Consider the following 27148-nt stretch of genomic DNA (forward strand, 5'->3'; position numbering starts at 1 on the left):
CCAAGGTGATTCAGGTTTTCCAACTAGTATATAGTTTCATTTGTGGCACTCAAGGTCCTCTTTAATCTAGCTCCAAACTAGCTTCCAAAATGTACCCACCATTATTTGAGACCTACCTCCCCTACCTGTGCCCTTGAGCAAACCAACTCCTCCTGCCACTTTTGTTCAGTGCTCTTTGTGGCCTCCTTTGCTCTTGCCATTCTGCCTATCAGGAAAGGGTTTGTTGTTGTTGTTGTTTTTGTGTTTGTTTTTGTTTGCTTTCTTTGCTTTTTCCCCCCTTGCTCCATTTGATTTAAATTTACCCAGATTTAAAGGCACAAGTTGGGTGATCTTACTAAGATTTTTTATGGTAATATTTCCTATGAGAACCCCACCACTCCATGCATATTATGTAAGCTTTGATTAAAGAGCACTGTTTAAATATCTTCTCTACTACTTAGAACAGTACTAAGTATATAAGAGTGAAAGTACCTGTTTATTCTCAGCTCTCATCTAAATATCTTTCTAATAACACTTAATTCTTCGTATGGTCTAAGGAAAACATCTGTTATCTGATTTGAGACATCATCCCTGATGTAGAATAAGAAGCAAGAAAGAAGAATCAGAGGAGCCTAAAGATAACATGGGCTTTTGGCCTTTTTGACTAAACCTCTTCTGTAACCCATTTGATAAAAAGCTGAATTCTTTTAAAAAAATAACAATACAAATTGTAAAGAAGTTTGAGGGTATTCTGAATACTTTGGGTTGTTTTCTGTGGGGGGGGGGGGAATGTAATGATTTTGTCTAGGAATAAACCAGTGGTAATTTCCAGTGCCCCAAGCTTACGCACGTGCGCGCACACACACACGTATCAGACATATGTATATATATTTAAATAAACTTTTTATAATATTAGAGTAGTTTCATATTTACATAAAAGTTACAAAAATTGCACAGAGAGCTCCTTTATACCTCACACCTAGGTCTCCCTATTATTAACATCTTACCTTACTACATTTGTCACAATTAGTGGACCTATATTAACCCATTATGATTAACTAGAGTTTATACTGTAGTAGATTTCCTTAGATTTCACGTCTTTTTTTTTTCTCTGTTTCAGAATCCAACTACAAAATAATGTATTGCATTTAGTTATTCTTGTTCCTTAGGCTTCTCTGGGCTGTTAATATTTTCTCAGGCTTCCTTGGTTTTGATAACATTGACAGTTTTGAAGAATATTAGCCAGGTGTTTTGTAGGCTGCTCCTCTAATGGCATTTTTCTTATGTTTTCCTCGTGGTTAGACAGGGGTTATAGGTTTTTGGAAGGAAGGCCGTAGGGGTAAAATACCATTTTCATCAGATCATTTCAAGAGTACATGCTATTAATATAACTTATCACTGTTGATGTTGACTTTGGTCATCTGGCTGAAGTAGTGTTTGTAAGTTTTTACCACTGTAAAGTTGCACTTTTCCTCCCCCCTTTTCATACTGTGCCCCTTGGAAAGAAGCCACTATCTGTGTGCCATTCTTGCAGGGCATATACATAAAATATTTGGAATTCTTCTGCACAGGAGATTTGTCCCTTCTCCCCTATTTATTTATTGATTCCATCATGTATTTATTTACATCATTAATGACTTGTGGATATTTATTTTATATTTTGAGCTATAATCCAATATTATGGTTTTTTTCTGGGTTTTTTTGTTTGTTTGTATTCTAATTTTTCACACTGTCATTGGGAGTTCTTTCTGTTTTCTCCTGAATCCTTCTGCCATACTGCATCAATCGGTTTTTAAGTATTTCTTTGCTTTCCAGCACTACAAGTTCGGACTCATCCTGCACATTTCCCTCCCCAGCCCTAGAATTAGTCATTTCTCCAAGAAGTGTCCAATTTTAAGCTCCTCAGAATTTTATAATGACTGAGTGGATGTACCAATTTATACCACTTTAGAAAGTAATTAATTACATTTTTTGAAATTTTCAAACCTAAATCTCTCAACCCTCCATCAACTCTTACTCTTGCTGCAATTTAGAATTAAAAAGAAAAAAAAAAAACTGTGAATCTACATGCATTTACTTCATTCCCTGCTTTCTCATTCTTAACAATATCATTTTCTATCTTCATGTATTTATTTATTTTTTCTTTTATTCAGGGCGCTTCCCTTTTTCTATGAAATAAAAATGTACAGAAAGTGCTTTAAAGTCTTTGTATTAATGGTATCACTAGCTCTACTTTGCTCAAGTTTTCTGTCAGAGGTATTGGCATAGTGCTGCAATTTTTATACTCTAGAAATGCAAATGGCTTGGTTTCAGGCATATTACATTTGCTTTTCAAATAGGTGTCCTCTATTCAAATAGAATTGAGCTAGAGTATATTAGAAATCTAAGAATTACAGACAACCCTCTTTCTACCATTTTAATATTAAACACAATTATGGCAAGCAGTGTACCTAGGATGTCATCTAAATTTTTCTCCCAACGTGAAAAGAATATTTTGACAGTACATTGTAACTTCCTACAATGTTATGCCAACGACAACCTAATTTTCTTCCCATGCTTACGACAATTCTATTCAAATGAATCAACCTCATTTCATCTTATAATAGGATACAAGGAGAACATTAGTTGTTTAAATTCAAAGATAAATTTAAAGTCACAATTTATACAAATTTACAAATCTCCCTCATATGAACAATTTGCTTTATATCAAAGTATTTATCAGAACTGTCAACTACTAGGAGAAATGTGTTAGAAGTGAATGACTCCTTTCTCTCCACCATTAGAAAGTAAAAATAAAGAAAAACAAGGGCACTAGAGGTCTAGAACTGAACTAGCATTCCTGAAACATTTAAGACTCGGCCATCTTCTCTTCTGGAAGCATATATTATAAAGAAGTAGTCATTTTGATCCTATTATACCTTTCAAAAATTAAAGCCTAGTGCTCTAAGTAATCTAACTGAAAGGTGACTGATAATGCCTTCTGTTCTTAACATAGGGATCAGGAATGGAGTGGCTTAACCTCATTTCTCTGAAGTATGCCAAAACTGAGACTACAAGAAAGAGAACTTCATTCTTGAATAAAAGTATAAGAGAAGTAGGGCCACAAAGACTACAGGATAAAGCACATAATGAGTCAACTCACATGCACTTGAGCACCAGGTCTATATCCACCCTGCTCTATATTGATAACAAATTTCTCATTTTTAAAAATATAATTTCCTTAACTAGACTGTAAACTTCTCAAATACATTTAAAGACTTACGTTAACATAGGGAAATTAATATAGTGAATATATATATATATATATATATATATATAATGAATTGGTAAATTATTTTGAGATTTTCCATATGTATAATCCAGTTAAATAAGTATAAATCACCTATAGAAATTTCCTACAAGGATAGCCTACATCAGAAATGTAGCCTTTCATGACCTTTTCTAATAGTCATTTGCTATGGAGATAATACAAGAAAAACTGTTCTTTCTGTTTCTTTTCCCTTTTCTTTTTTATCTTGATTCTAGAGAGAGTATGAGCAGGGAGAGGGCAAAGGGAGAGAAAGAGAGACAAAGAAAGAGAATTCCAAGCAGGCTCTCTGACAAGGGGCTTGATCCCACAAACCTGGGATCATGACCTGAGCTGAAATCAAGTCAGATGCTCAACCAGCTGAGCCACCCAGATGCCCCTCTCTGTCTATTTTTATAACCTATATTTTGAACCTAATACATAGATTTCCCTTTTAGGGTACTCATGCCTCAAATATCACTTCACCCTGCTTATTTCCTTCCTAGAGCTCATCATTCTCTGAAATCATTTTATTTATTTTCTTACTTACATTTTTATTATCTGCCACACTTCATTAGATCTCTAATTATACATGGGAATTAAATTGGTCCTTTGATCATAAATGTTGCCCCAGTATCTAGAACAATGCATTACACATCAGGCATCCAATTTTTAAAAATGAAGGAATTTGTGAATTAAGAAAAGAGCCTGGAAAGACAGCAAACACTACAGAGATTGTGCCTCTGATAAAGTAAGATGTAGTTGCTGAGAAAAGCTAATAAAACCATTGAATTGGATGAACTCCCACTGCACTGTTTTGAGAGTGATAGGACCCAAGGAGTAAATTAATGCAAAAAAAAAAAAAAAAAACAAATATTAAGTAAATGCTTTTTTAGTGACCAAAATTTAGCCAGGCATTTAAAATTAAAAAATGGAAGCCAGTGTCTTGCCTTCACTGAATACAAAATCTAAGCAGAAGAAAGAAAAGTCAATAGGTTTATTATGAGAAAGTGTAATAAGCACTGTGTGTTAACAAGCGTAGAATATTGGGAGATCACAAATTTCTGAAAATGGGATGAAGGTTGGACGAAAGTGTTCTCAAAAGGAATCATTTAAGTTTTAATTTAGCTTGATATCATTCATTAATACTTGTAAGTCCTCAGTTCTCTCCTCAAATTTGTCTTAGCCCTCTATTCTTTCTCTGTTTTCACTTCTAGACCTCATTTCAAACATACACTGGATCCTCTGTCTTAAATCCCCATGCCTTACATTTTCTTTCCTATATTGTCAATCATTTACCCCCTCTCTATGTTGCGTTCTGAGTAACATGATATAATCTAGTTCACTAGTTCTTTCTATTCTGTTTGAAATCTGCTGTCCCAATCCATTTCCAAATATGACCTTTAAGGTTTATAATTTTGGTTATTGAATGCTCAAATTCTACATTTGTTTTCCTCTTTTCAAATCCACTTTCCCACTTTTTCTGTTTCTTAACGATAAATCCCAGTTTGTCATTAATGCTTTGTGCATGGTAGGCACAGTTGCTTTAAGATTTCTGTTAATTCTAACATGCAATGTCTGTATCAGTCTGTTCACACAGATTCTCATTCATAAAGCTTAATGCCATTTACCACAAGCCTGGTAAGCATTGATACTTGGTGGTCACTGACCTAGTTAAAAAATTCCAGTAGAAATCATTGGAGTCTACCTCAAAACATATTTTACAACTTGTACATCCACTGCCAATGCAAGCTATGCATATACAGGGTCACATTTGTGTGACAGGTTCATTTGACACCACAATTTTTTCAGGGACAGCTCCCTCCCCCATTTTATTTTCTCTTTCCTTTTTATTTTTCTTCTTGGCTTTCTATCTCCTCCAAAACATTTTTGGGTTGAAGTAAAAGGATATATTTATTGCTGATTTGCTCTTTTCCTAAGGATTTGGCTTCTTTTTCTGATAAGAGAAGGAGAGAAGAGAGGAGAGAAGAAGAAAGACCCTTAGTGATGAGCTTAAGACCTCATAGAGCAGTGGTAAAAAAAGGTGGTTTACCCTAGTTTGAGTGAACTATCTAAGAAACCAATTGAGAAAAATAGCAATTAAAAAAGTAATTATAAACAAGAACCTGACATTCATTAAATCATTATCTATCATCACTTTCTAAATATTGTATTTATTACAAATTGTATCTTCCCTCTACAAAAAGAAAATCATCATTACGGGTTCAAGCTTATTCTCTAAAAAATGATAAGTAATTATGATAGGAAAATAAATGCATACCTTTTGATCTATTTCAATTAATTGCCAGACCTTTTTCTTTTTCCCTTTAATTTTCTTGGAAATTTTCCAATGTAAAACCAATAATGAATGTAAAACATATTAAGATAATTCTTTATGCTACCTATATTGAAGAATGATTAAAAATAGATACTGTCAAAGTAGAAAATTCTTCAGAGAATAATTAAAGCTACCTTTATTTTTATCCAATTACTTCTAAGGAATCAAATCTAATCTTGTACCAAGAACACTATACCATGTTTCAACAAGTTTGCTTCACTTTGTTAACAAATTTTAAAAGACTTCTGTAGGGGCACCTCGGTGGCTTAAGCCAGTTGGTTAAGCATCTGACTTGGTTTTGGTTCAGGTCATGATCATGGGATATGGGTTGGAGCCCCACATCAGGCTCTGCACTGACAGTACAGAGCCTGCTTGGGATTCTCTCTCCCTCTCTCTCTGCCTCTCTCCTGCGCTCTCTCTCTCTCTCTCTCTCTCTCTCAAAATAAATAAACAATTTATTTTAAAAAGCTTTATGTAGATGTCCTTGATTCTATAGATCTGAAAGAGAAAGGTGGTCAAAAAACTTCAGAGAAAAAGGAGTGCCCTAATTTGGAACCAAAGTAGAATTGCAAATAGGTAAATAAAAATTTTTAAATTTAATTTTTAAATTTAAATTTCTAAAGCAATTCCTTTAAAAATTAAACTGCATATCTGTGACTATCTGGAAAGATGTGCAGAGGATTGTGAGTCCATATCAGAGATCAGGACAGAAAGATTGGAGGATCAATTTGCAAGTTAGACCATGAGAATATTCTGAGAGTGGCAGTATGAGTAAAAACTTTGACATTGTGAACCATGAGCTCTTCAAAAATAAGCTCACACCTTATTAATCTTCTATTCCTCATCCCCAGCAGAGTGCCAGACACGCAATAAACAAACAAACAGAACAAAAACAAAACTCCATGGATGTTTTCAGATTTGGATGGTTGAAGAAGGGGACTAATGCACATTTAATGTGCACATTGTAGGCTGTAATAGGCAACCAATATAACTTTTCTCATTTATACCTTACTGTAATATTATTATGTATATACTCATGTTTGTCTTGTTTTTGTTGTTTAAACAGATATAGGGAGGGGCAGATTAGAGTGTTATAAAGTGCTGTTTCTTTTATTGGAAAAAGCTGTAGTGTTTGCATGTGAGATGTCATGCCCTCTCTCTAAGGAGGGTTGAAATGCCAAAACATCGCCCTTCTGAGGAGTCTATCTTTATACTCGGGAAAAGTGGAGAATCCAGTCCAGCAACAAGAGACAATACTCCAGTCTGTTCTAAGACTGGTGCTCTACTAGTAGAGAAGATAGACAAATTAGAGGGAATTTTTGAGCCATGCTAATTCCTTGGGGGTAGAGGGAAAATCACTTTGAAATAGAATGCAATGCCCAATGACTATACTAGAAGTTGAGGAAACAAAGTTACCTCAATTTTTAATTCTAAAATTATTGAAGAGGGGTGATAGAGCAATACTTTTAAATAAAAGTACAAGTAATTACAGGAAGAAGCTTCAATGATTAATAATCAAAGTTAAGTCCCAGATGTAGTTTTCTTTTCTCCACACCAATTTTATAACCTCATCAGATAAATCATAGTTTATTGTTAGGTTGGCAAATAACACAGCACCCTGGGAGATTAGCTTTGCCTTTTTATTAAGTAGCTGGAGGCAAACAGAAGTCATAAACGTGTTTCAATAAGTGACTGACTTAACAGATCCTATGGCAGCAGCATCAAATATGTCCTCCCCCTGCCACTCAAACACACACACACACACATACACACACACACACACACACACACACACATAGTAGTATACAATAAAATCTCATTTCTGTGCACTTCTTAATATAAAACCAAGATTAGAAAACCTTGCCTATGAGAAACATTTTCTGAAACTTCTCCTTGTAGGTACTGAGGAAATTTTTATATAAGATGGATCTGAAAATAAGTACTTGTATATTTTCAAAGATAATGCTTTTGACATTATCTCTAAGAAATCATCGCTCAACCCAAAGTCTCAAAGCTTTTTTTTCTCATGATTTTTTCCCTAATTTTTGTATTTTTAAGTTTTACATTTTGGTGCATGATCCACTTAGAGTTAATTTTTGTATATGGTACAAGGTATGGACTGAGGCTCATTTTATTACAAATAGATGGATATTCACTTTATTAAAAAGACTACTCTTTTTCTACTGAATTATTATGGCACTCATCTTGGAATCAATCATGTGTGGTCCTTTTTCTGAACTCTTTAAGCATTGATCTGTCTCTCTTAGCAATGCCACACTATCTTGATTATTATATAGCTTTACAATAAGTTCTGAAATCAGGTAGTTAATCAACCAACTGTTTTCCTTTCCAACGTTGCTTTGGCAATCATTTATTTCCAATTGCATATAAATTTTAGAGTCAAGTTTTAAATTCTACTACACATGCATATTATATATATACATATGTATATGTATATATACAAATTTCAAGTTCTAACAGATATGTAATATATATTATATATTTTATATATTTACATTGTATATATTTTTACATATTTTTGTAAATATTTTATGTATTTTATAAATATTTATATATAATATAAACATTTATATTATATATAATTCTACAAAATTGGTATATTATATGTTATATATAATGAATAAATATTATATTATGTATATTAAATGTGGCTTGCTTGACTATGGTAGATTCCAAAAAATGTGGTTGTTGTATCAAAGGATAAACACATAAAGAATTTTCTTCCATATTTCCCAAGCTTCCCTTTTATAGGAATTGAATGATTTTACACTTCTACTAGCATAGGATATATTTTATTATATAATTTTCCTATTGGTTAACAGAGTTCAGCATTTCAAAATTTATATATATATATATACATTTATTTATATATACACACATATATACATACATATATTTATATTTTATGATCTAATATAGTCTAATATAAAATAGAATATTTTTCCTATCCTATTTGAGACAATATGAGTAACACATTTATCTGTCTTAATGTTCTCTCTACTTTAGTAATGTCATCTGAATTTTTTTAAGTTTTTGTTTAAATTTCAGTTAGTTAACATATAATGTAATATTAGTTTCAGTTGTACAACATAGTTATTTAACACTTCCATACAACACCTGGAGCTTATCACAGCAAGTGCCTCCCTTAATCCCCATCACCCACTTCACCCCTCCCCCTCACCCACCCACCCCCCTCCCTGGTAACCATCAGTTTGTTCTCCATAATTAAGAGTCTGTTTCTTGGTTTGACTCTCCCTTTTTCCACCTTTGCTCCTTTGTTTTGTTTCTGAAATTCTGAAATCATATGGTATGTTTCTTTCTCTGACTAGCTTATTTAGCTTAGCATAATACTCTTTATTTAAATACAAATTGTATTATTTTATTACAGTCTGCCTTTTCTTTCTAGAATAGTTTGTGACATTTCCACTATTTTTAAACCAGATTTATAATACTTATTTAGATGTCCTTATTAGCTCACCTTACTTAGCCTTATAATATTTGCACTTTAAATTTTCTTTTTTTTTTAAGTTTATTTATTTTGAGAGAGACATAAAGAGAGAGAGAGAGAGAGAGAGAGAGAGAGACAACATGAGTGGGGAGGGGCAGAGAGAGAGGGAAAGAGAGAGAATCCCAAACAGGCTCCTCACTGTCAATGTGGAGCCCAATATAGGGCTCAATCTCATGACTCTGGCATCATGACCTGAGCCAAAATCAAGAGTTGGACGCTTACCCAACTGAGCCACACAAGTGCCCCTAAATTTTATTTTCTGAGTTAGGATAAGTATGCTCAAAATCATACTTTGAAATACAGCTGCTAGCACATGTTATTACTTTGTAATGATAATTTTCACTGTCAGCATTCTTGGGTTCCATAGCCTGCCTATACTTCCATTATCCATCCTCATTTACTTTAGTGGCTTCTCCTCTAGTTTCTTCTAGTTGTTTTAATGATAAAATATTTTGTTAGAAAATTCTCTGTGCGTGTGTGTCTTCAGAGTCATTCTTTTATTTTTGTCCCAAACAGAAGATTTTTTTTTCCAAAAAATCCAGCCTGCAAAATGCACCATTCCCTTACTTTCAGGATTGACTTACCTGATTTTTATATTAATTTGATAATTTCAGTAGAATTTGCTTGTTGCTTGGCTAAACTCATATGAACCAGTCTTCTCTGGAAATCTTCTATATTAAACACTAATAAATGCTCTTTTAGCAACAAGCATCTGCTTGACTTTAGGACCCCAGAACCTAAATATACATCACATTTAACATATCTTCACATAGCCTTCCTAATTGAACTTGCCCTGCTTGGAGTTTCAGAGATTTGCTGTTGGCATTAGCATTATATCTCCAGAATAAATCTTAGATAACACATACATGACATGTACAACTTACTTAAGAAATATTTTCATCTCATGTAAAATTGGAGTATTTGACAAGATAGAATGTGAGTGTATGAGTGTCTATTATATGATTAATAGACATAATGTGCTTAATGCCGTGATTCAAAGATTTTAAATGTTTAATTTATTATTACCCTTGTAACGAAACTTGCTGTTTTTATTTTTCATTACCTTAATTTTACCTTTAAAAACTAACTTCATCTGGGGCGCCTGGGTGGCGCAGTCGGTTAAGCATCCGACTTCAGCCAGGTCACAATCTCGCGGTCCGTGAGTTCGAGCCCCGCGTCAGGCTCTGGGCTGATGGCTCAGAGCCTGGAGCCTGTTTCCGATTCTGTGTCTCCCTCTCTCTCTCTGCCCCTCCCCCGTTCATGCTCTGTCTCTCTCTGTCCCAAAAATAAATAAAAACATTGAAAAAAAAATTAACTTCATTTTAATGGCTATATTTCCCCAATAACTGTAATTTTACCCCTCTTCCTAATATCTACAGGAAACTTATATGACCCCAAAATAATTTCAAGATATTCTTGGCACGTTAAGATAGGGTATTTGAAGGAGGATGACTACTTTTGGACTTTGAAAATGACATTCAACTCAGAAATGCAGATCTATGTAGTCTTGGACTGATATACACCCCTGTCTGTGTCAAAAACTGTAGACATTTTCTCTGTGATGTTTTTACATAATGGAGATCATCATCTCAAAGTTTTGAGCATAGACCTCTCCCTCTTTCTCTACTCTTTGACATGAAGCCTTTAAAGACTTCTCATCAGAGATGTGGATTTTTAATAACACAAAAATAGGGTTTATTAAATCTGAACACAAATTCCTAGCAACTCTGTGCTTAACATCAGTATTTCACTCACTACAGAAAATATAAATCAGAAAATTGATTAAATATTTTGTGTCAAAAATATGCTGAAGGTCTCTCGTTCTCTCTTTCTCTCACTCTTAAAAATAAAGGAATAAACATTTCTTGAAAAGGGGTACCATGGCTCAGTGGGTTAAGCCTCCACACCTTGGTTCGTGCTCAGGCCATGATCTCATGGTGTGAGTGAGAGCCCCACTTCAGGCTCTGCACAGACAGCATGGAGCCTGCTTGGGATTCTCTGTCTCCCTCTCTCTCTCTCTGCCCCTCCCCTGCTTGTCCTCTCTCTTTCTCTCTTCTCTCTCTCTCTCCCTCTCTCTCTCTCTCTCAAAAATAAATAAACATTTTTTAAAAATATTCTGGAGGATATTAAAAACTGACTTGTCATAAAAGAGAGAAATTGTATTATTCTTTATTACCCTTGGTAAATCTGTCTGCTAAAGCTTGGGGAGTAGGCTCCCCTGACATATATATTCACATTCAATCTCTGTGTGTGTATGTGTGCATGTGTGTATTTTAATGTCAACTTCTATTGTCCATTGTATTTTTGCTACTCAGTAGGGATAGGGATAGGTCAGCTCTCCTTAACCACTCACATCATGACTGACTCTTGTTATCACCCTATAGTGTTTTGGATCTTAAGGTCAGTGATCCATGTATGCATAAAGGGAACACAACCGCATACTAGAAGGAGGCATTTTATTTTTGTGTCAGAGAAGAGGCATATCTATATCTATATCATCTGTATCTATATATATTTATATCTTTCTAACCTATCTCTACACACACACACACAAATATATATATATATATATATATATATATTTATATGTATAAATATATATATATATTTATACGTATAAATATATATATATATATATATATATATATATATACACATTTACCTATATATAGCAATTTAAAGTGTAGAAAGAGGGAATTAGGTTACATTTAACGTCAAAATTAATTTCTGCTTTATCTCCTCTTACAAATGTGTGCTTCATTCTAACTTTATGCTGATTCTTTCCTATTGGGAATTGTTGGCTCTATTTATCTCACTTAGTTCACTATAGTCAGCTTCTCTGTATATATTGTAATTTGGCTATCTTCTTTCCTCTTCGGCACTGATGGTTCTATAAAGCATTGGATTTAGCACAAACCCAATTAAAATCAGTGTAATTAGCTATGATTCTTTATGTTCTGTACAAATTGCACTTGTCTTTGTATGAAAAAGGCACTGCATAAATTCTCTTAAGCCTTCATTATTTTGGGACATGCACTTTCTGTGTCTGCTGGAATGTTTGGTACTAATATTTTCAGTCTTTCTCAGATTCCTTTTGTTCGGAAAAAATACATGACTCAATGCCATGCTTCTTGGCCACAGAAAGCAAAGAATCTGCTTTGTAATGAAAACATAGCCCTTTTGTGAAAGGGTTCAAGAAAATGCTTTTTACGGAAAATGAATAAATAACCTGTGAAAGTCTTCACAATTGAACATTATTAAGTTAAACAGGCTTATTAAGATTCATAAAGCAATTAGAAGCATTAGGGTGAATTCTCTTGTCATTTTCTTGTGCCTGTCCTCATATTAAAGTCAATGGGAACTGTATGCTTTTGGCCCTGGGCAAAATGTGGCCCATTTTGAATAAGAATAGCATCTGCAATTATACTAGCTGAAATAAAAATTAAAAGGTCCATCAATTCTTATGCTTCAGAGCATAAGATTATAACCAGATGGTGCCAGAAAGTTTCTGCTGGGCATGAGGACTCACTAATGGACAGGTGCATTATGACAATTTTCTTTTGGCCTCCCTCCTCATAATGTCTCACACATACACAGACGTGCCAAATATAGGACATCAAAACAAATGGGACATTTGCATTTTAACAGGATGAAATCCTTCCATGGCCTAACAATACTGAGACTTAGAGATCCTAACAGGTGTGGGGAATTTCAATGAAAACATTTTAGAATTGCATCCAACTCAAGGGCACTGCAACTTATATTCTGCTTCTAACCTGGCTGTTTTTGTTTTTACATGCACCCTGGCACTTTACTTTAATCTACATTCACCTCTGGGCATAACAATATGATAAGATCCTTGCTAGGGGAAAGGAAGAACAACTCATTGGAATGTAAAAACCTCTGCACTTAGATGTGAAGAATCAATTAATTGATACATATTCATTAAACATCCACTAGTTTCAAAACACTGTAGAAGAAAAATAAGATACCATACTTTACTTCGGGGAACTGAAAATTCTTCTTTTGAGCTATGTGAGCTTCAATGGTCTATAAATTTAATAGGAATCCAGAAAATAAAACGTGGACAGAAGCAATCAGGAAATGCCATGACTATGTACCTGAAATTGCAGAGAACTGCTAATAAGCCAGGAGATTCTTTTTTGCTCTTATAAGTTATAGAGAACCTAAAACTAAAGTTATTTATTTTTATTCTTAGAAGTACAATAAAAATTTCCAGGGTATTGTTTTGTCAATTTTAGTTGTATTATATTATATTATGTATTATATTATAATTTTTTATAATAAAATTATTGAAAAATGTTCATATTAATTTTCTTTACACTTCATACACCCTGAGGAGTAGAACTGACCCTTGGACAATAGAGCTTTGAATTGCACAGGTCCACTTATATATGGATTTTTTTCAGTAAATACAGTGCAGTCCTGTAAATACATTTTCTCTTCCTTATGATTTCCTTAATAACATTTTATTTTGTTTAGCTTACTTTATTGTAAGGATGTAGTAAATAATCCATAGAGCATACAATATATGTGTTGATGAACTGCTTATGTAATCAGTAAGGCTTCTGGTCAACAGTAGGCTATTACTAGTTAAATTTGGGGGGATTCCAAAGTTATACACGAATTTTTGACTGCATGGGGTCAGGGAGGTCAGCACCCCTAACTCCCATGTTGTTCAAAGGTCATCTGTCATATATTGTACTTATACTGGGGGAGTTTAATTGAACTTTTTTGTATGGATGAGATTAGTATAGTGCTGATTTTATCAATAAACAAATTGCTTTCTAGAGAAAGCTAGCCATATGTTCTTTGTTTTTACCCTCATAAAACCTTGCATTAGAGCATATATTCCCAACACTCAATGTAGTTTTATAATTTATTTCTTTAATGCAGTGACCTATTTTGCTGCATTAGTAATAAGTGAAGCTGCCCTAAGACTGTTGGTCTGTTTGGACAGATCATAGAAATTTAACACACATTGATTGTGTAATAAAAAAAATAAAAAAAATTTAAAAAAAGGAAAATATTCTTAGCCTGCAGAGACAACAATTCAGGCTGAATGAAATAGACCTGGCATTTGAAATGAAATCGACCCTACCTTCCCTGGGATGTATATAACCAAGAGGCCATGCACATTTGACCTTGACTGCATGTGTTGTATACTTGTCACTCAAATAAGTGATGCTCTTGTGCCTATGATTTGATAATCCAAAAATAAAATCAACAACAACCACAAAAGGAATTTATATTTTTATCTGCCTGTTTTGAAATAACTGAAAAACAACAGTAATGTCAAAATATCCTTCTTGAAGTAATGCATTTCTATTTTGATTACTGGATTCCCCCCGCCTCCTTGGAATGGAATCTGATTACGAGTAGATTTCAACTTCTGGTCTTACTGTGCCTCTTGGGGAAATACCATGAAAAATTGTCTTCTTATAGACAATAGTAGTTCCTTAAATAAGAATAAACATATTTTAATATCTCAGACACATCTCTATATCATTTTTCTATGGTGGTCAACTTTATCTGAACAAACACTCTTTTGTCCTTGTTAGATAGGGATTATTTAATTTAGAAAAAAGAACTTCAGGGGTGCCTGGGTGGCTCAGTTGGTTGAGCATCCAACTTTTGATCTCAGTTCAGGTCTTGATTTCAAAGTTGTGAGTTTGAACTCTAGGTTGGGCTCCAGGCTGGGTACGAACTTGCGTTATTTTTTGACACCTGTAAAACAAACTAATTAGAACAAAATAATTCGAAAATTATTTTCTATCAGAAAAATAATGTAGTTTTTATGAATGCAGCTTCTGTTTGGTTTTGAATTATTAGGAAGTCATTTCATTCATTATATTCCAATGTCACAACACCCACAGATGTTTTTCACCAGGGCCATCCTAGGCCCCTTCTCCCATAATCTAAGTTGATTTTTAATTAAAATCTTTACATTTTATTTCTGCACAATTTGACTTTTTGATTCCATGTCAGTATTACATATTGTCAGATTCATTTAAAATATGTATTTAACCATCAGTCATGTAAGCTGTCCCTCTCGGCTTCATTGAATTTCAGGCCTTGAAAGACTGGTTTCAATGTATTCTTTTGTGATAAATTTATTTTTTAAAAATGATTGAAGTAGTTTCATAGCTCTTTGCTGCATACCACTCTTCTTGATTTTTGTAGTTGAACATCATGTTTTAATAATGATTTTCGATTAGAGACAATTGTATTTTCTTCAACTCACATTGTTCCACCACTTAAGAAAATGAAGGCTAGGGACAGCTGCCTGGCTCATTTAGAAGAGCATGTGATCCTAAATATAGACAAAATGTGAGTGTTCAATCATACTCAGAAAATTTTAAACGTAAGGGACGTTAAATTTAGAAGGAACTGGAGTTATTGACATTTATTGACTCTATTTCCCTATCCTTTTCATTTTTTCCAATTTGCTGAACTCATTTATTATATTTATTACCAGTATCTTATGAATTAAACAAGGGCAGCGATGTTATGTGTTAACTGGATGTACAGTTTGCGTATTATATATGTAGTAACAATAACATTACTGAACAAATACTGGTGAAAGACTTGGCAGAATCTGTATTTAACCCCACCAAAAAGCCTATTTTCTTGAATTCTTGAAAAACATTTTATGGAGAGGAAATAAAATGAGCAAACAATGAAACAAAATACCAGTTACATGTGAATCTAAACCTCCATTATTCTGAATAATCAAAATATTGAGTATTTAGTAAAAAAAATCAATCTTCCATATCTTTAAAGCTTCTCAGAAATCTGTCACATTTAAAACAAACTAATAATCTCTATTTTATTGAACTTCAATCTCAAAGCCTAGTATCATATAAATATGATCTTAAAATAAAAATTTTTTGTATCTTTTTTTACATATATTCACTAAATCTATATTGGCTTCTTGGCATAATGTTTGGGAAATAGCCTGAAAATATATCATTACTGGGGAGAAAGTATCTGGAGTTTGTGGGTGGGAAATGGTTATTAATAGGCCTGGAATCTATTCTCTTCCTTAATCAGGCGTTAGGGGGAATGTGGAGATAAGGTAGCTTGATGAAGTCTGGTTGTAAACATGTTAATGATAGACTTCCTAGAAGACAAGCTAATGTTTTAATCAAACAGGAGAGCTTGTGTCTAGGGAACACTATTTGCAAGGTATACCTGGGCTGTCTGGGACTATTTATAATACGCTAGGAATCTATGAATAATGGGCATGCTCCCCAGAAAACATTAGGCTCTGTAACAATCTGAATATAAAATGAATATATTTTGTGACTAAAAGCTGCTCTCTTTTGCGTAAGTATGGTAGCCACATTAAAGAGCTCAGATGTTAAACTGTCATTCCTGATGCCACAAGAAAGGACACGAAGACTGGACCTCTCTCTGATTGATCTGTGCCTCAGTATTACCTCTATCTTTTAAATTGCTGGTAAATTACTCGTAAGATCTCTGCTTCATGTGAACATGACTTGACAACACAATAATTTGTGACATTTCAGCTTTTTGAAAAAGAGAATATTGAACATAAAATATTCATGTGGGTAGGTGTAAGTCAAGTAATCATTTGGGGAACTTAAATTATGAACCTCAAATTAGCTGAATCCCACTTATTTTGATTGAGCATGTTCTCTGGAGTAGGCATTACATGAAGTATTAGAGGCCATGAAATATAGCCTCTGCTTTCCAGATACTCACAAGCTAATGCTAGAAGGCCTCAATAAACAACTCAAACTCATGGTAAAAGTAGATTCTCCAACAAAGGTGCTGTTGAAGATCAAAAAGGGAGGAGATGCATTATCACTTGAAAAGTCTCATGGCAGAACTCTGACTTGGGTTTTGCCTTTATAAATGATTTTAAGTTTACGTAGGGTATGAAATTCTTCCCTTCTCCCCTTGTAGGTTTGTTTTGTTTTGTTTTGTTTTTACTGATCTAATATTTAAATTGATGTAAGATAGGTTAATAGGATAAAAGCAAATTTCATATGTATAGGAGCCCCAAAGACATGAATGCCAGAGACCACCAGGCAGTTGAGGATTATACTCCATCCAGAGCTCACTGAAGCAGTGTGGGGTATGGAGCCGCAAAGGGGAGAAAGACAATTCACAGGAAGATACGAACAAATGTTTAGTAAATGAATGTTTGCCATGCCATGCGGATGAATCTTCTTGATAAAAAATTTATCTTTGGTATTAGCTCTCTCTCGGTATAGGCCTCTACCTAAATTCTTTCAGGAATTTAAAAGGAAGGTAAACAGCTCTTTCTGAGTCTATTGGTCCTTGATTGTCTTCAGCTCAAAATAATCCACATGCCAAAATGGCATATTTTGGGTCAAATATATTGTTCCCCCTCATTTGATAAGTAGAAATGCAGGATAAAAGTGTCCTAGCTAGGGGTGGAGGGGGGCACCTGGGTGGCTTGATTGGTTGAGACTCTTGATTTTGGCTCAGGTCAATATCCCATGATTGTGGGTTCAAGCCCCATAAAGGACTCTGTGCTGAGCATAGAGCCTTCTTGAGATTCTCTCTCTCCCTCTGCCCCTCTCCCAGGCTCTCATACACACACTCTCTCTCAATCTCTCTCTGTCTCTCTTCTCAAATTAAAAAAAAAGTGTGATAGCTGGGAAGGGCTGTTAAGGTGAAGAGGAATATATAGGACTCTAATAAGATATTTAAATCACCTTTTAGCTCCACTAAAATTTACTTCTATGTATGCTTTTTAAAAAAGTTTTAAACCTAAACTAAATAATGTTGAGTATATTTTTATGATATACATATGCGTTGCCTATGAGAATAGATCAACTATGATATGGTATAAAATAGTGACATTCAACCACTTATATCCCATATTTAAATCATTCAGACTTTTCATTCAGTTAAATATATTATTGAGGTTATCAACTGAACAGCTCGGGATAACTCAGTAAATAGCATCAATCACAAAGATATTATAATATCACAAAGAAACAATTCAATTTGTCATTCTGTTATAAATTAGGATACTTCCTGTAATGAAAACCTAATCCAAAATAGAGAAAATGCCAAGGGAACTTAGCAATACACATACCTGAATGCTCCATAAGGAGGGATATATTTTGGGTTAGCTTGATTCGGTATCTCCTCTATAGCATCAAGTTCTCACTGTCCTTTGATCTCTTTGCACAGCCTTCTATAGTATCAGGTTTATGATACAACTGTTGTCTCTCAAGCTGATAAAACATTTACAGGAAAGTGCTACTGTTTCTTTCAGAAGGTTATGGAGATTGACCTTGGGCAGTTAGTGCACAAGTAACCATTTTCCTAGCACATTATTAGTGTGAGTGAGTTCACTCCATTGGTTTACCAGGCCTGAGTGACACCAGTAAATCACTGTGATATGTTTAAAACCATTAGGTTAACCCTTGGACCTGGTGGTAGGATCAATTGCCCCTGCCGTCAGCACCATTCCACAACTGTATGACTAATACCCAGTAGGGAATAGGTACCCTGAGTTTTGTAAAATCATCACAGGCACTTCCACTTTGCATATTCCTTAAAGCAAAATTTATCTTTAAGTGCAGTGGGCTTCATAATAAAAATAAAGACTGGGGAATAAGTAAGTCAGCATCTAATCCTTAAAATTAATTGACTGATTAATTTATTCATTTTTCACTGGGAAAATATTTATTAGATAATTTCTTGCCAGGCATTCTATCCAGGTTCTGAAAGAAGATTCCTTTCTAGTGCTTTTGGCATATAATAAGAGAATATGGAAAGATGTAAGGCTTGAGGAAAAGGCACAAGTCTGAATTTAGTAAGCCTCACCTGTCCTATATAAGCAGAGGAAGGGATAAAGCTCAAGAGAGAGAACAATGCAGAAGTTAAATGTTAGAAAACAAAAGGCTATGTCTGAAACAAGCAACAGAGTTTCAAGAATGAGGCCAATACACTAGAAATGAGAAGCAATAAAAACAATAAGAAATCCAAATATGATTGATTTTTACACTTTTAGAGTCTTTGATAACTTTTCTTGAAAACAAAAACATTTTCAATGTATGATGGAGTTAGCAGGCAGATTGCAGTGAATAATGAAGTAATTGTGAGGGGAGAATATATTCTAATTCAAGAAGAATGGCTAAGATGGAAACATGAGACTTTAAAGTAGTGGTTGCTAGGAACAAAGGTGAGAAATAGAAGCCCCTTTATTTCCTAAGAGGGAAGAACCAAGAAATTTGCCCTTTGAAAATATAAGGAGAGAATATAATTGATGGGTAAAGGTCGATAAGGAGGGGGAAAATACAGACATTCAGAGCACAAGTATAGAAACAAGCTTCTGTTGTTGTTCACAAGAGGATTAACCCTCCTCAACACTGAAGTTGGATGGAAGGTGGTACAGATTGGATTGCTAACATAGGGAGACTACAAGGAGTTGGGGGATTATTTTCAAGAAGATCATATTATCTCTGCATGTTTAGCAACATCAATTCACCAAAAATGATGGAGATAACAGAGGCTGAAGCAAATCTTTTAGAATATGAGATGGACATCTCAGAACTTTCAGATGGACCAAGTACAAGGCAGTAATATAATAGAGGTGTCATATCAATCCTGAATTGTATATCTTGGACTGTTATGGACAAGAAATATGTTCTGGTTTTGTGTAAGACACTGTTGTGTGGACTTTTGTGTCAGAAGTTGAAGCTGTATTGGTTGTAACAAATATTCCGTGGAAGGACAAGGGTAAAGCCTGTAGACTAGAAGAGCAGGTACTGTGATTGGCATTGCCTTCTACCATTGCATAAAAAGGAGAACTATTACCAAAAGAAGGTAGCAGTGCTAGACACAACAAGATAGATGTCCAATTTGTAGATTTTAAATTTACAGTGTAAATGGTTAATATTTTTCAATGCTAACAAAGAATTTCCTGTGTGTCAGAGTTTCTCTAAACACTTTGTATTAGTTAACTTTGATTCCCCTGAAGTAGGTTCTATTACTTCCGCAATTTCCAGGTGAGGGAACCAAAGCATACAGAGGTAAATAATTTGTTCAAAATTATATTATGACAGAGCAAATATTTAAAACCAGCGAGTCTAGATCTAGACTCCATGCTTTTTAACTACTACATCATTCTCTCTCTCTCTCTCTCTCTCTCTCACTCTCTTCCTCTCTGTGTCTCTCTCTCCCTCCCTCAGTAACTATTTCAGGGAATGAAACAAATATTTGAGATGTAAAATTATTGCTTGACATTTTTAATGATTGAGGTGGAATCATTCTACATAGTCAAATGTTGCTTTTTAAATTTTTTTTTCCCAGTAGTGTTCAAGAACAGATTCTTGCATTACATAGGGTAGATGGCTTCTGTGATCAAGAGATTGTGTTCTGTTGGGTATACAAAGCAGAAAAACAAGGAGAAATGAATTGATGGGTTGGGGAGGGCTAGCAATAGAATTATTGGATGTTTGGGTGATATTATACAGATTGTATAGGAAAGGAAATGCATACAAGGGAGCGGTGATAGTTTTGAAGAAAATTGTGGGTGAAGGTACAGGAAGACTAAGAGGAATAGGAAATAAGTGAACTGTAAAAATAAGAAGGAAGGATATCAGATTTTTACTTAAGCATGGAAAGTTATGATAAAATTCATATTGTAGCTATGGAGAGAGAAGTTGATGTCATTGAAGTAGAAGAGGTAAGGGCACTACAGGGGGGAGACTGTTGTATTAACATTGGATTTTTATTGAGGTAGTTTGAAAAAAACAATTATGTTGAACTAAGTGGCAACTAAAGCAGTTTATTTCACTGATAGAAAATTTTGTGTATCCATAGGATGACTTAAAACGTGATTCTGTAAATGTCTAGTTTTTATCCATTAGTACATCTTTTAATGATTATAGTAACAATGAAAAGGTCTGAGTTTTCTTTGTTAGTATGAAAGCTTTAAAGTAGATAGGTCTTTCTTTAATTTTGCTTGCAGAAGCTAAGCACACACATTTGTTCTTTCCCAGGTTTGATGTTATGATCAACATAATGGAGGGTAAAATGGTGATGTAGGAAGATAAAATTTTGAATATAGACAAACTTGATTTTAAAAAATTGCTCTTAATCTTTCTCAGCCTCTGTTTTTCTCACTGTTATGTGAAGATATGTATTATGGCAAACACTGTTGATTGTCTATCCAACAGCATCTTCTCACTCCCTTATAGCTAACAGAATCAGTTCCCCACAGTAGAAATCAAGTGTATTAAAAATTTCCTTCATTAGCCTCCCTTGTATCTAGTTTGGTTATCGGACCCAATCATGGCCAGTTATCTTGAGAGGCCTGTGTGGTGGAAGGCTTCTGGAAAAGATGGTTCAAGATAAACCAGAGGGGGGGGGGGGGAAACTACCTTTGTTCCCTGTATGGTTTGGACAATGCCCTTTTAGGTTTGATGCTGGGTATTTCTGTAACCATTATATAAACAGAAGGAGATATTATTACTGATATACTGAGAATGGAAAGTTGAAAATAACCCAGAAATACACGCCTCAGACATATTAACTGCACTAATTGTACATTTTGTTGTAATCCATTTAATAAAGTACTTTATTACTTGCAGCTAAATATCCTAAGTGATACAAATTTATATGACAAAGGGAATGTAAATTACACTGGTAGCACAGTTGATATTGATTATTGAAAAATGATTTTTTTATCTATTTCATGCAAGATAGATTTAAATACAAATTACAAAAGTAGCCTTATACAATTCATAATCTCATCATGATCTACGTACTATCTAAAATTAAATGATTAATCTGACTTTTAAAGCAATCTAATGTAATATTGGCTGATAATAAGGCATTTACCAGGGGAAAAAAATCGAAAAGGGTCTGAATTAGAGTTAAAGGAAAAGTAAAGTGGTTGAGTGCTTATAGTTACATAAATTTAAAAGAGGACACATTTTCAGTCAAACAGTAAGAGTTTTGATTAAAAAAAATAAAGATACTGGGGGCGCCTCAGTGGTCCAGTCGGTCAAGCATCTGATTCTTGATTTAGGCTCAAGTCATGATCTCACGGTTCATGAGTTCAAGCCCCAGGTTGGGCTCTGTGCTGTCAGTGCAGAACCTTCTTGGGATTCTCCCTGCCCACCCCCCACCACCGCCTCTCTCCTGCTTCCATGCAGTGGTCTCTCTCTCTCTCTCTCTCTTTAAATAAATAAATAAACAACAAAAAATAAAAATAAATAAAAATAGGTTAAATAGATAACTAGATAAGATAGATAGATGATAGATCGATAGATAGATCGTAAGTGTTTTTATCATACGCACACATACAAAGAGAACAGGAGGAAATTTTGATGGCAAAAAAAAAAAAGTAAGGCTATATCTAGATAAATCTGTCTTTAAAAATTACTGCAAGGTGCTTTTTCTGTTCATTTTTTAAAAAATTAACACCACCTTACTCTTCCTAAATAATGGTTATATATTTTCGTATACTGTTAATTTACATATAAAGGTAAAAAATGCATAATTTATCATTTATCATAATTTAATATATGATTACAAATTATACCATTTGCACTGAAAATTAAATCATTTTCTTTCTTTTTTTTCAAAATATCTCATTCTACATTTTAAACACAAACTTAAGAAGCAGTTAACAATGACACCTTTTACTCCATAGCTTTGAAGTGGAAAATTAGAATATGGTTAGAGGCTCTGTGCTACACAACAACCTTTTTAATGCTCCAGCTTGAACTATAGATCCTTAGGCAAGCAGAGTAAATGTGCTATTTAGGGGCCTCCGGCCCACTTCTAGGAAGATGATGGGCTAATCATTTCAGGGAAAATGTCAGAGTGTTTTCCCGGCAGATATTGATAACAAGACAGCACAGCTGCAAATATAAATGCCTCCATTCTTCCAACTATGAGTTGAGCCCTGAGTCAGTTTTACTTCCTTCCCTAAGCTCTTTGAAATTTGGGGTTTGATACATAAAGATTGGCCCATGCCTCTATTAAACTAGTAGATATTATACAGTGTGATTAATAAAGGCAAGGATGCTACCTCCCCTAAACATTAAGCTCCTACTTACTTGAAAGTTTGTAGTTGTAAAGTTATTGATATTGTTAACTAAAATGCCTTCTTCTAGGATAGATAATTCACATATTTCTCATATCAGTTCATAGTATAATCAAATAAGAAAAGGTATGCTCCCATGGAAACTTAGGAAGACTAAGTTCACCATATTTGCATAAATACCTCTAAGGGATTTTTTCATGAGCCCAGGAAAATCCTGAACTCAACATTAAGTTGATTAATTAACCTGAATATTGGAAATCCTCAGGAGTCACATATATATATGTTTTTTCTGTATACATGAGTTCATTGTGTTTGCATTGGAGAAAAGCTTAAGGTCATTGAATTGTTTTATTTTTATTTTTTTAAGTAATCTCTACACCCAATATCAAGAGTCCCATTCTCTATTGACTGAGCCAACCAAGAGCCCCTGGACTGTTTGAATTTAGAATTAAATATTTTAACGTTGAGTATAACTTTGTATCTGAGAATGTTTATATAGATTTTATTAAGACAAATTTTGTTGGGGGCACCTGGGTGGTTCAGTCAGTTAAGCGTCTGACTTTGACTCAGGTCATGATCTCACAGTTTGTGGGGTCGAGCCTCACATCAGTCTCTGTGCTGACAGCTCAGGGCCTGAAGCCTACTTTGGATCCTGTGTCTCCCTCTCTCTCTGCCCCTCCTCGTTCATGCTCTGTCCTTCTCTCTAAAATAAATAAATATTTTAACAAAAGACAAATTTTGTTGACTAATAATCAACATATATATTACAAAGTATTTCATATTGCCTTCCATTGTCTACCTTTCCAGCCAGAGATGTTTTGTGGTGAAATCAGCCTTTGCTTCTTCTTTTTGTTGACATATGACTTTGAAATTTACTTCTTGGGGGCACCTGGGTGGCTCAGTTGATTAATTGATCAGGTTTTGATTTCAGTTCATGCCATGATCTCATGGTTGGTGAGATTGAGTCCTAGGTGGGGCTCTGCACTGACAGTGCAGAGCCTACTTGAGATTCTCTCTCTCCCTCTCTCTCTCTGCCCCTCCCCCACTTGCTCACTCTCTCTCTCTCTCTCTCTCTCTCTCTTTCTCTTTCCATTCCTTCTCTTTCAAAATAAATTAATAATCAGAAAAAAGAGTAATTTACTTATTGACTGCTAGATGGAATGAATGTGTTGAGAGGTGTGGATTAGAGATTATTCCTTCAAACTGTCAAATGTAAACCACAGCTATAAAATCCTCTCTGATTACCCATTAAAAAGATTGTTTATACCCATATTATTTTTTTACTTAAACTATATTTTACTTCTTTCTCTTTCTAGCTGATTTAAATCCAATCTTCTTTCATATCACTTTAAATTTTTTTTAACGTTTATTTATTATTGAAAGACAGAGTCAGAGCATGAGCAGGGGAGGAGCAGAGGGAGAGGGAGACACAGAATCTGAAGGAAGCTCTAGGCTCTGAGCTGTCAGCATAGAGCCCAACAAGGGGCTGGAACTCACACACTGCAAGGTCATGACCTAAGCTGAAGTCGGAGGCTTAACCGACTGAGCCACCCAGGTGCCCATCATATCACTTCTATAGTAATTAACATGGTATTGAGCACTTTAAATTAAAGTGCTTAATATATGTATATTGAATTAAATTTAGGATGTCATAAAGTAGAATGGAGAATTGATCCAAGAGGCAAAGGGCTATATTCTCTTCCTGACTCTGCCTCTAATAAACAGTATATTGTCTACTTTTGTCTTATTTGATTTTATTTGATTTTTTACTATTACTATAATTTTAGACTGGCTTTGCCTTAAAAAATCTTGAATGAAAAAAAAAATCTTGGATATAGACTGGATCTATAATCTGACGTCTTATTATGTTGGCTACTATTTTATTAAATATTACCTCTGTTCTATCTGTTCTATAGAAAGTAGTGAAAATCCTAGGAGAGGAATTTTGAAAGTCTTGATATGATCTCTATGCCATTTAATTTTTTTTATTGAAAATTACCTTTTTTGGGGGGCCACATTCTCAGATAATGTTGGAAGGTCACTAAGTTGTTGTTGCTGTTTGTTTGTTTGTTTGTTTGTTTTGAATGTATTCATCCTAAATGGTTGAGTAGAAGTGGGGTAGGGTGGAATGTGATCTATCTTGATCATAGAATTCTCATAATTCCATTTGTTATTCCATTTATTCTCTGTCATTGTTCAAATAATTGATTCTGCATCATCTATGTTACTTATTTCTTTTGGAAATTCTGTCATTTGCATTTATTATATTTTAATTTTTTGTTCAATATTTATTTGTGAAAGAGAGAGAGAGAGAGAGATGCAGAATGTGATTGGGGGAGGGGCAGAGAGAGAGGGAGACAAAATGTAAAGTAGTCTCCAAGCTGTCAGCACAGAACCCAAAGATGCGGGACTTGAACTCATGAACCATGAGATCATGACCTGAGCCGAGGTCAGATGTTTAACTGACTGAGCCACCCAGGCACCCCTCTGTCACTTGCATTTACAACTAAAACTTGGAGCATTGAAATCAGCCATCCTCATTCTATTTTCTTGAACTACTCCTCACATCAGTTTTTTTTTTTTAATTTTTTTTTTCAACGTTTATTTATTTTTGGGACAGAGAGAGACAGAGCATGAACGGGGGAGGGGCAGAGAGAGAGGGAGACACAGAATCGGAAACAGGCTCCAGGCTCTGAGCCATCAGCCCAGAGCCCTACGCGGGGCTCGAACTCACGGACCGAGAGATTGTGACCTGGCTGAAGTCGGACGCCTAACCGACTGCGCCACCCAGGCGCCCCTCCTCACATCAGTTTTATTAATAAACGGGTCAGTCTGAGTCCATTCAAAATATCTATTTACTCAAAAAATTAAATCCAAAATCAGTCTTCTGAAGACAGTAATTCTACCCAGAAGTTATCATGGTATCAGTTCAACATCTAACTATTGTGATCAGTTAGCCACCCTTCAGTTGTTGATAGGTTCATAAAGTTTTTTTCTTAGATCTGATATTCTATGCATTTCTGAAACTTGCTCTTTCATAATATATTTTATAATTGTTTTTCATCTACAATAATTTTCACTTCAAAATTCAGTTAAAAAGTCTTTCTTTTTTTATATATCTAAATCTTTTGCAGCTACTTGATTAATTCAAGGAAACTTTCCTACTTTTTTATGATTACCTCTCTATCTGTAAACTCAACAATTTCCTGGATTAGACTTTCTCTGTAGAAATCATCTCATTTGTTTTTAAAAAATAAAACAAACTGACAACAACAACAACAACAGCAACAGCACTAGTCCCTTTAATTTTTGACACCTGTCTGAACCTCATTCATTCTTCTGGGTCCTGCAATTGTTTATAATGCATAAGATACCTTGTTCTTCTTAAAGCCTTAGAAATATTTAATTATGAATTTAACATAGGTTGTCTTTTGACATTACTCTTGTGATTCCTTTCAGGTGTGTTTAGTTGGACTCTAGTAAACTTGAGTATATCCTTATCTTTTTATGTATACTCACCAGATTCATTCTTTGTTCTTTCCAATGCTAACACCATCTCCTGAACCATATATTTCTTATGTTCATTTGAAACATGCATCAATTTCTTCTGTTTGTTGCTTAACATTCTATACTTTTCCCATGCCAACCTGAATCCCATTACCAAGGCATTTCAAGTACAGAAGTACAGACCTTCTTTACTGAGTATAGGCTTTGTTTACTAATATATTGCTCATTGGATTGTGAAAATGGCATTCAAATTTTCCTTTACCTTGGTCAGCTCACATGCTGAAATTCTTAAAAGTGCTTGTTGTACATCTTACTCTGTGGTATATAAAATTCACCATATTCTGAGTTATCAATGTGTAGGAACATGAATACACAATAGTGATAGCAGTTAGAATTTAGGTTAGATGTGCAGAGATCAAA

At 34.4% G+C, this 27148-nt stretch overlaps 1 long non-coding RNA gene across 2 annotated transcripts in view; it reads right to left on the reverse strand.

The window, feature by feature from the left end:
* LOC123579723 overlaps positions 1–26828 on the reverse strand; it is a 58105-nt gene extending 31277 nt beyond the window's left edge. Inside the window, exons 1-3 of one of the 2 annotated variants that reach the window (XR_006702917.1) lie at positions 26741–26828; positions 18251–18392; positions 14618–14892 (exon numbers count right to left, since the gene is read on the reverse strand). This is a non-coding gene — a long non-coding RNA (uncharacterized LOC123579723). Of the gene's footprint in view, positions 1–14617; positions 14893–18250; positions 18393–26740 lie in introns of those variants that run through there. The other variant, XR_006702918.1, reaches the window with a different exon arrangement.
* Between the last annotated feature and the right edge of the window lie 320 nt (positions 26829–27148).

Source organism: Leopardus geoffroyi, chromosome A3, assembly GCF_018350155.1.
Source record: "Leopardus geoffroyi isolate Oge1 chromosome A3, O.geoffroyi_Oge1_pat1.0, whole genome shotgun sequence".
In the NCBI taxonomy this organism is placed as follows: domain Eukaryota; kingdom Metazoa; phylum Chordata; class Mammalia; order Carnivora; family Felidae; genus Leopardus; species Leopardus geoffroyi.